We start from the raw sequence: 8263 nt of genomic DNA, 5'->3' as shown, positions 1-8263 counted from the left end.
TACCTGTCCTAACCAAGTTGACTCTTGACGATGCAACAAAGTGGTTCAAGCACGTTGATAAGTTGCATAGGGTCTTGAACAGCACGACAGTCGAGGTACGAAATACACGCCATTTGAACATTTAACTGGTGTGAAAATGAGAAGTAAAGAAGACATTTTACTAAGAGATCTCCTGATGGAAAAGGCTGTTGATAAATTCCACGATCAAAGAAATGTCATTAGAGAAGAGGCGAAGAAAAATATCCACAAGATTCAGGCTGAAAATAGGCGTGCTTACAACAAAAAGAGAAAAAAGGCACCCAAGTACCAAGTTGGTGATCTGGTGGCTATACAAAGGACTCAGTTCGGCCCCGAACTAAAGTTAAGACCCAAATTCTTTGGTCCATATGAAGTAACAAAAGTGAATGCTAAGGACAGATATGAGGTCAAGAAAGTCGGAAATCATTCAGGCCCTATCACCGCTGCTACCGCAGCTGATCTCATAAAACGCTATTAAAAATGTATAAGAACATAATGTTTTGAATATTCCATGCTTATATGAATATTTGTGTTTTGAATTTTTTATGCTGATAAAAATTTTATGGTCCGAATTTTTCATGCTTATACGAATATTGTGTTCATTTAAAATGTTGCTGAGGTCAGTGAGCCGCAGGATGGCCAAACTGTAGGATTTTTATTTATAGTTCTTTTTGTTATCGGTAGATGGCGCTGCGGCATGCGGGGGAATAAGTATTATTGTAAAGATTAGTTTTGGCAACAGTGAGTTTGTCGGGAGAAGTCAGCGGGAAAGGCCGCGTTTTTTGTTATGTCTGTGTGTGATCGTCTTGTATGTTTTGTGCGGCTTATAAATGTTCGGAAAATAGATGCCGTGTGTCTTTCTCTGTGAAGAGCCCTCATATTTATATATATGATATATAGATATTATATATATATACACATACATTATGTGCAGTATATCGTATATACTGCACATAATATATAGTATGTGTTTCGATATATTCATAAGTCAAAAAGTCTCGCCACAGAGAGCAACAGGTCTACAAACAGTACACATCACTCACTTCACTTCTGAGATATAGATGGCAGCACTGAAAAATCATACGCAACACTAGATACGCACTCAGACTGTTCGGTACACACACTTACAATGCCGGCACAACTCACTATTTAGTAAATTGCCTATGGCGATAGACCTGAGTTGTGTGCTCGGTTTAAAAAAAAAATATTCATAAGTGAATTGCAGAAAGATAATATAAGCTGAAATAAAATTATATACAAAAGAGGTTTGCGAAAATCACTGCGCATGAAATATACAGAAGCTTTGAAAATTTTCATGAATTCATAATAACGTTGATTACGGTATATCATCCCTTTTGATGATTTATCGGAAGTATTTTTTTTACTCTTTATCCTCGTAATAGCGAAAATACGTATAATTTCTTCGGATGACGTCACATAAAAATATGTCAATAATGTTTAGACATAGCAACAAGAAAATCGCAGTTGCATTTATCACTGAAATAAAATGTTATATTAAATGTTGTAGAGCATGTGTCACTGAAAATGCTGCGCAGTGATACTAGATAAGTTACATCACATGCATTACTCTGAATTTCAACGTATTTGTTCAGTGAATCAAGCGTTATTAGTTCCAAAGTCTAAATTTTCAAAATTCACTTGTACAAGAAACAAATCGGCTCGTCAGTGGCTCAGTCCGCACTAGACCCAATGTCACGAATCAGTCCCCATGAAGTGCAGCCTGGGTGTTACACTTTGCAGCGAATTTATATCGTAGAGAGAGCGCGTCGAATGTTTTTTTTTCTTTTTTCACGTCAGTCAATGAATAGAGGACGACGCTGGAGTACTGTCGAAGTGAAAACGAATTATTTTGACCGTTCGTACGTTTTCGAATGTGCAGTCCCGAACACTGTTGCGCAGACTTCCGAGGACAACCAAAGTGCGACACCGGCGAAGCATCCCGTTCCGTAGGCGTAACCAAGAGAAATTGCACGGAAACAACTCCAGAGTATGGTGTCTGGAAACGGCAACTCCACTGTTGTCTCTTCTGGCAGGAAGTCCGATAGATTTCAATGGGAATTCTTACGAAACATCATTGTTCAAATGTTATTGTGAAAATGATGACAATGGCAACACAACGGACTTCATTGTTCATGTTTATGACTTTTTTTCTTTTTTTTTTATATATATATATTATATTTATTAAATTATTTAGGGTTCATAGTCCGAGTCAGAGCAGGAGTCTTGCATCTCATTCCGGTTTTGTGCACCATTCAGTCTAGGAACGATGATATGGTCTTCATTGTTTTCTATGTAGTTAATTAATTTATTGATCTTTCGATGGAATTCTTGGTTCCCTAGAAGATGCAATTTCCACTGATGTACATTGACAGGTGGAGAAGAGACGTGATAAGCTTTTGTAAGAGGACATGACGTGGCGTAGAGTAATACTGTGCCTTCCTCACCACACCTACATTTGTCCGTTCTTCGATGGAATCTAGCTAAATAAGAAGGAAATGGACCGTGTTCTGAGAAGAAGAGAAACATTTCTCTGGTCCATCTCCTTAATTTGGCCTCTCCTTAATGAGAGCGAAGATTTTACGTCCTGTTTTTCTCTCATTAGACCATCTGTATTACCATTTGTCCATCATTTCGTTCTTCAGGATTCCCGTAGCCCAAGATTTGGGAAGAAATAATGAAAAGTCTGAAGATTCTCTTTCTGTTGTAGATTTGCCATGATTCCCATTTCCCCGAGTACCAGTGTGAGCCTTTATCCATGCCAGACTAATATTCGGGCTGGCACACGAGGAGGATCTGACCTGTCTTGCGACCAGATGTCTTGAGAGGAGATCCTTGACCGCGTGTAAGGATGAGAGAGAATCTGAAAATATAGTATTTTTTCCACCGAGCTCCATTGCTTTTCTGCATGCCATGTAAATGGCAAAAAGTTCCGATTGGAAAACTGTATTGTTATTATGAAGTTTACACGACCATCGGAACAAAATGTCATTTGCCTTGTAGATTACAAATGCAGCGGCCACACCACTTTCCGTCTTGGAGCCGTCAGTGTAGATTGAAATTTCATCATCAACTGAGGTTATTCTGTCTTCTGATGAAATTGTGGAAATTTGTACGTCAGTTGGAGAAATTGCTGGATGTTCTGCCCAACCCGTTACATTACTCTGGAGTTGAAGATGTCCTACAAATGTACCGTTTTGAAGTTGGATGTTTGTCTTATTCCTACACAGAAGACCTTTTTTGGCCTCGAACTCAACAAATAGCCTCAGTGGAGGGAGCCCCGTCACTACCTGGAGCGCATTTGTAGGAGATGTTGAGTACGCCTTCAAAATATAAATAACTCCAAGAATTTTAACCTGGGATTTTTTCTTTATGAATTGATCTCCAATCTTAATTGATGGAGGTCGTTTTGACGAGATCCAGAGGAAGGATGTTTTTTCCGCTGCTATTTTTAGATCCCTTTGTTGAAGCCAGGTGTTGATGGAATTTAAGGTGATTGTCGCTGCAGTGCCCGTTCTTTCCACGGCTGGTCCTGAAACAATCACGATAAAATCATCAGCGTATGCTTGAACCTTTACATTCTTTGGCCAGTTTTGCTGCAAAAGATCATTGATAAAAATGTTCCAAAGTAAAGGTCCAGAACATGACCCCTGAGGACAACCTTTTGTGATTGTATGGAGAACTGGACCCTCAGGTGTATCAATTTGCACTGTGCGATCACTCAGAATACTGGCCATCATGTCAGCTAGGTTTGTAGGAATTGGAAGATTATGAAGTTGAGATGTGATGATATTATGATTAATATTATCAAACGTCCCTTGGATATCCAATGTTATGATGGCGATATTATGGCGTTTGGATTTTTGGCATAGTATTTCGTTTTTAATAGCCATCATCGCCTGCTCAGTGGATCTTCCGTGTCTGAAGCCAAATTGATAGGGGCTGAGTACATTAGATTTGTCCAAATAGTATGAGATACGTTGACATATAACTTTTTCCAAAAGTTTGCCAATTGTCGACAAAAGGTGGATCGGTCGATATGACGAAGCATATGAGGACATGACTCTTCTTGAAATGCCGTGGGAAGTATGAGAGCTGGATGCATTTATTGAAGAGAAGAGAAGAGTGAAGATCGTCGGAAAACGTTTCAACAGAGCCTGAAGGACAACGTTATTAACTGCGTCGATTCCTGGTGCCTTCTTTTTGTTAAGAAATGAAGCTATCCTCCACACCTCTCCGAATGAAATTTCATTCGTATCCGGATAGAAGACGTTTTGGTAAAAATTTTGTCGTGTAGAGTCAGATGAAGAGTTCTGATGATTTTCTGAGTCATTCGGGAAGAAATGTAGAAGTTTTGCCTGTTCCCGTATGGAAAGAGTTTGATCCGGTGATACAAAAATTTGTGGAGAAAAAGATGAATGTTTCACCGTGGCCTTATAAAATGTCCCAAAGGGATCTGTGGCCAAGGTGCAGAATTTTTCCTAGGAGTTTTTCTTATATTTCCGCATGAGCTTTGAGTAAATTGCTCTGTTTCGATGGAAAATTATTCTTAGGACTTCTCTGTTATCATTATTTGCTCTAAGAAACTTCTTTTTGCTAGCTCTTGTTTTCCTTCGGGCTACTTCGAGTTCCTTACACCACCAATTGTCGAAATAATTCTTCCTGGCTCTAGAAACTCGGAGAAATTTATTCCCCTTGGATGTGATGGTATCGAAAAGACGGTTAGTAGCCAGATCGAGATGGTGTCTATCCTGAGCCTCCCGAATATCCAGTTCGTGAGCTCCAAAATTTTCTTGAAGAGCATCGAGAAATCTTAGGATATGACGACGAGAATTTGAGAATTTTGTAGTGAAGTTCAGAGTTGGGGATTCGTGGATTGAGATTTCTATGAAAAAATGCGGGCTGTGTGTCACATCTTCTTTTCTAACACGCCAATGAATGTTATCCAAGGGTGGGAGGCTGTTTGAGAGGGAGACATCCGGTGCTCCGGTAGCTCCATAATGCTCATATGTGGTTGATTTGTCGTTGTGAAAAATCAGGTGATTTGCTCGGGTGAAATCTAACAAAGTCCAGCCTCGTGCATTAATATCCTTGTATCCCCAGCTCTGGTGGTGGGCGTTTAAATCTGCAGAGATGAAAATCGGGGATGATTTAGCCTTATTGCAGATAAAATTAAGTTCAAGTATTGTATCTTCCAGTTTTTGGGATGGAGAGGAATACGCTGATACGAATGTAACCTCTTCTTTGTGTGTGCTGACTTTGATGGCTACACAGTTGTCCAAGATTGCAAAGACTCCTCCAATGATGTTTTTGTTCGTCAGCACAATAGCAGCTTTATTATTTCTTGATATCCAATTCTGCCAATGTGCTGGAATTTCACGTAATTTGTTGTTTCCAACCAATGGCTCTTGTAGGAGCAAAATATCCCAAGAGTTTTTTGCAGCCTGGAGGGAGAGAAGTGCCATTGCATTTCTGCATTTATTTGCGTTAAATTGAAGTACTTTAAAAACACTGGCCATAAGAAAATTTGAATTGGACTTTTAGAATTGGATGGTAGAATGACGATAGAAATTGAAGTTAGCAAAAATCTTTATTAAGCGTGTATATATTAAATTTCAATTTGAAATTATTCGCCACTTTGCCTTGAATGGCTTGCAGTGCTATTTGAGATTGACAAAGTATGGATATGCCATTCTTGTGAAGTTTAGTGTTGACAACTTTGTCATCCAAAAACGCGTACCACAATTGTTCCAAAAGATCTTCCTGGATTCTTTTATTGTTGAAATACTCTGGTTGAGTGAAGTACGTTTGCAACCAGAGGTCACCAGGCCTATATTTCCATTGGTTCGATACAAAACCTTGATCTAATTTCAGTTGTTGTTTCTTAAAAACTGTATGTTGATTTCTTTCCATGTTAAGCTCTCTTGAAGTACGCGATTTCCACTGACTTCCCGAATTAAAGACTCTAGGTTGGGTCGGTCGATGAAATTTATTCTGGAAGTTGGTCTTGATACTAAATGAATAGTTTCCCTGTTGATGTTGAGACTGGTTGTACCTTGAAAGCGGTTTTCTCGTTGCTTGTCGGAACTGTTGTCGAGTTCTTTTTCTGGCGGACTTTGATGCTACCACAGTCCAAGTTTTATTGGAGAGATCCTCTTCGTCTAGTTCCCGTCGTCGGTAATTGTTAACCACTGTATTTGCCAAATTACCTGGACAATAGTTGGCCATATCAAACATCTTTTTCTGTATGGCTGAAAGAACAGGATTTGTACGTTGAGTTTGCACTGTTTCGTCTGTACGAGGTTGACGATTTACCTTAGGCTGTAGGATAGTCTCTTCCCCCTTTTCTCTATTAGTTGAAACCTCATTAGTTACAATATTGTCTTTCTTCTTCTTAAGTCTCTGAGGAAGAGATTGTGTGGATATAGCCTGTCGGTTTATCTCCTCACGTTCAGCATCTGAAATTTGAATGTCTTGCATTGCGTTTTTTGACTTGTGTGGGATGTACTCCATCGTCACCTTGGGTGAGATTTCCCTTATCTCACACACAACATCATTGTCGAGGCTGTTTGGAAAAAATGTTGTCTCTTTTGTTTTATCTTTTTCAGTACACAACCTCTGGAAACGGCAGTTTAATGCGAAGTTTTGAACATACACTGGTGTAAGTAATTAAGAGAATTTGCAGACTTGGTCGATTATCTCTAGAAATACTGTACCGATTTTAATGAAATTTGATATGTACATATATTGAATATACAAAACAAATAACCAATGAATAATTGTAATACACACTCATGATCGTGCGTAACACTCATTGGAGTCGGAAGGTATGAAACAGCGGTTGCAGAATAAACAAAAAAATGGGTTAATGGGGGTATGGTCCCCTCTTACAGATATACAGGTCTCGCAGCGCGATTTCATACTTGAAATAAGGCAGTTTATCATTTCCTTTGGCAATTGGTCCCAATCGTTCAGCAACGCTGTTTTCATTCCTTGGATGGTTCCGGGAGGAGGGTTAGCAATTGTCCCTATTGCCCTCCCCAGACATGCTCTATAGAGTTAAGGTCTGGAGATCTGGCTGGCCAATCCATCCGGCGAATATCCTCACTCTCTAGAAAATCGTCGAGCAGAAGAGCTCTATGTGGCTTCGCGTTATCGTCCATTAAAATGAACTCAGGGCCAACTGCACCCCTGAAAAGGCGAACATAGGGCTCCAAGACCTCATCCCTATACCTCACACCAGTCACAGTGCCTCTTTCAAAGACATGGAGAGGTGTGCGGCCATCCAACATGATGCCTGCCCAGACCATTAAACCTCCTCCGCCATAATGGTCGATTGGCGGACATTGGAGGGTAGGTAGCGGGTCCCTGATTCTCTCCATATGAACGTACGGCGAGAATCGGTGCTTAGGCTGAACCGGGACTCATCAGTGAAGAGAACGGTCGCCCATTGACCCATACTCCAATCTCTATGCTCTCTGCACCATGATAAACGGACTCTCCTGTCCGTAGAAGTGAGCGGGACGCAAACAGCAGGTCTTCTTGCAAACAACCCTTTCTTATGAAGTCTTTTGGAAACAGTCACCCTTGATACACGGGTTCCTGTGGCTACATACAAGTCACGAGAGAGCTGAGAAGCTGTAGCACTCCGGTTACGCCTCACTATAATCGACAAATGGCGATCTTCTGTGGCCGTCGTGACTCTTGGACGACCTTGCCCAGGCTTTCTCTCGATGGATCCGGTATCCTGGAACTGTTTCCATAAGTTACACACGACGCTGGGCGTCAAATTGAACTCTCTACAAATCTGGACTTGAGATTGGCCTGCTTCTAGCCCACAATTCGCCACCTCATTCCATCATCTAAACGTTGGTGGTTACTCATTTTTGCTGTTACAATTTGAAATTAACCGATTGCTGCAAAATAACACCAAGAAATTCGCCGAGGTGTGCTAGCGAACGAAATGCGTCTTAACTTACGCGCGCTTATAAAGCCTGTTTCTCTACTGGCTGCGCCTACACACACGTGTACGCTTACGTATTTGACGTACAAGATTTGCATTTTTGTGTAGAAGCAGTGGTTTTATATTCAGTTCAGTTCTTTTCATGAAATTCGATAAAGTATGCAAATTCTCTTAATTTGTTTTACCAGTGTATTAGTAAAGTTAGCAAATTTCTTGAAGACATCACTGCCACATTACTCGGTGAACCATCGCATCAACGGATGG

This window comes from Pholcus phalangioides, unplaced genomic scaffold, assembly GCF_987345545.1.
Source record: "Pholcus phalangioides strain wild (caught in Gottingen) unplaced genomic scaffold, Ppha-v1.0 ptg000003l_1, whole genome shotgun sequence".
Taxonomy (NCBI): domain Eukaryota; kingdom Metazoa; phylum Arthropoda; class Arachnida; order Araneae; family Pholcidae; genus Pholcus; species Pholcus phalangioides.
Note: the sequence above shows the minus strand (reverse complement) of the source record.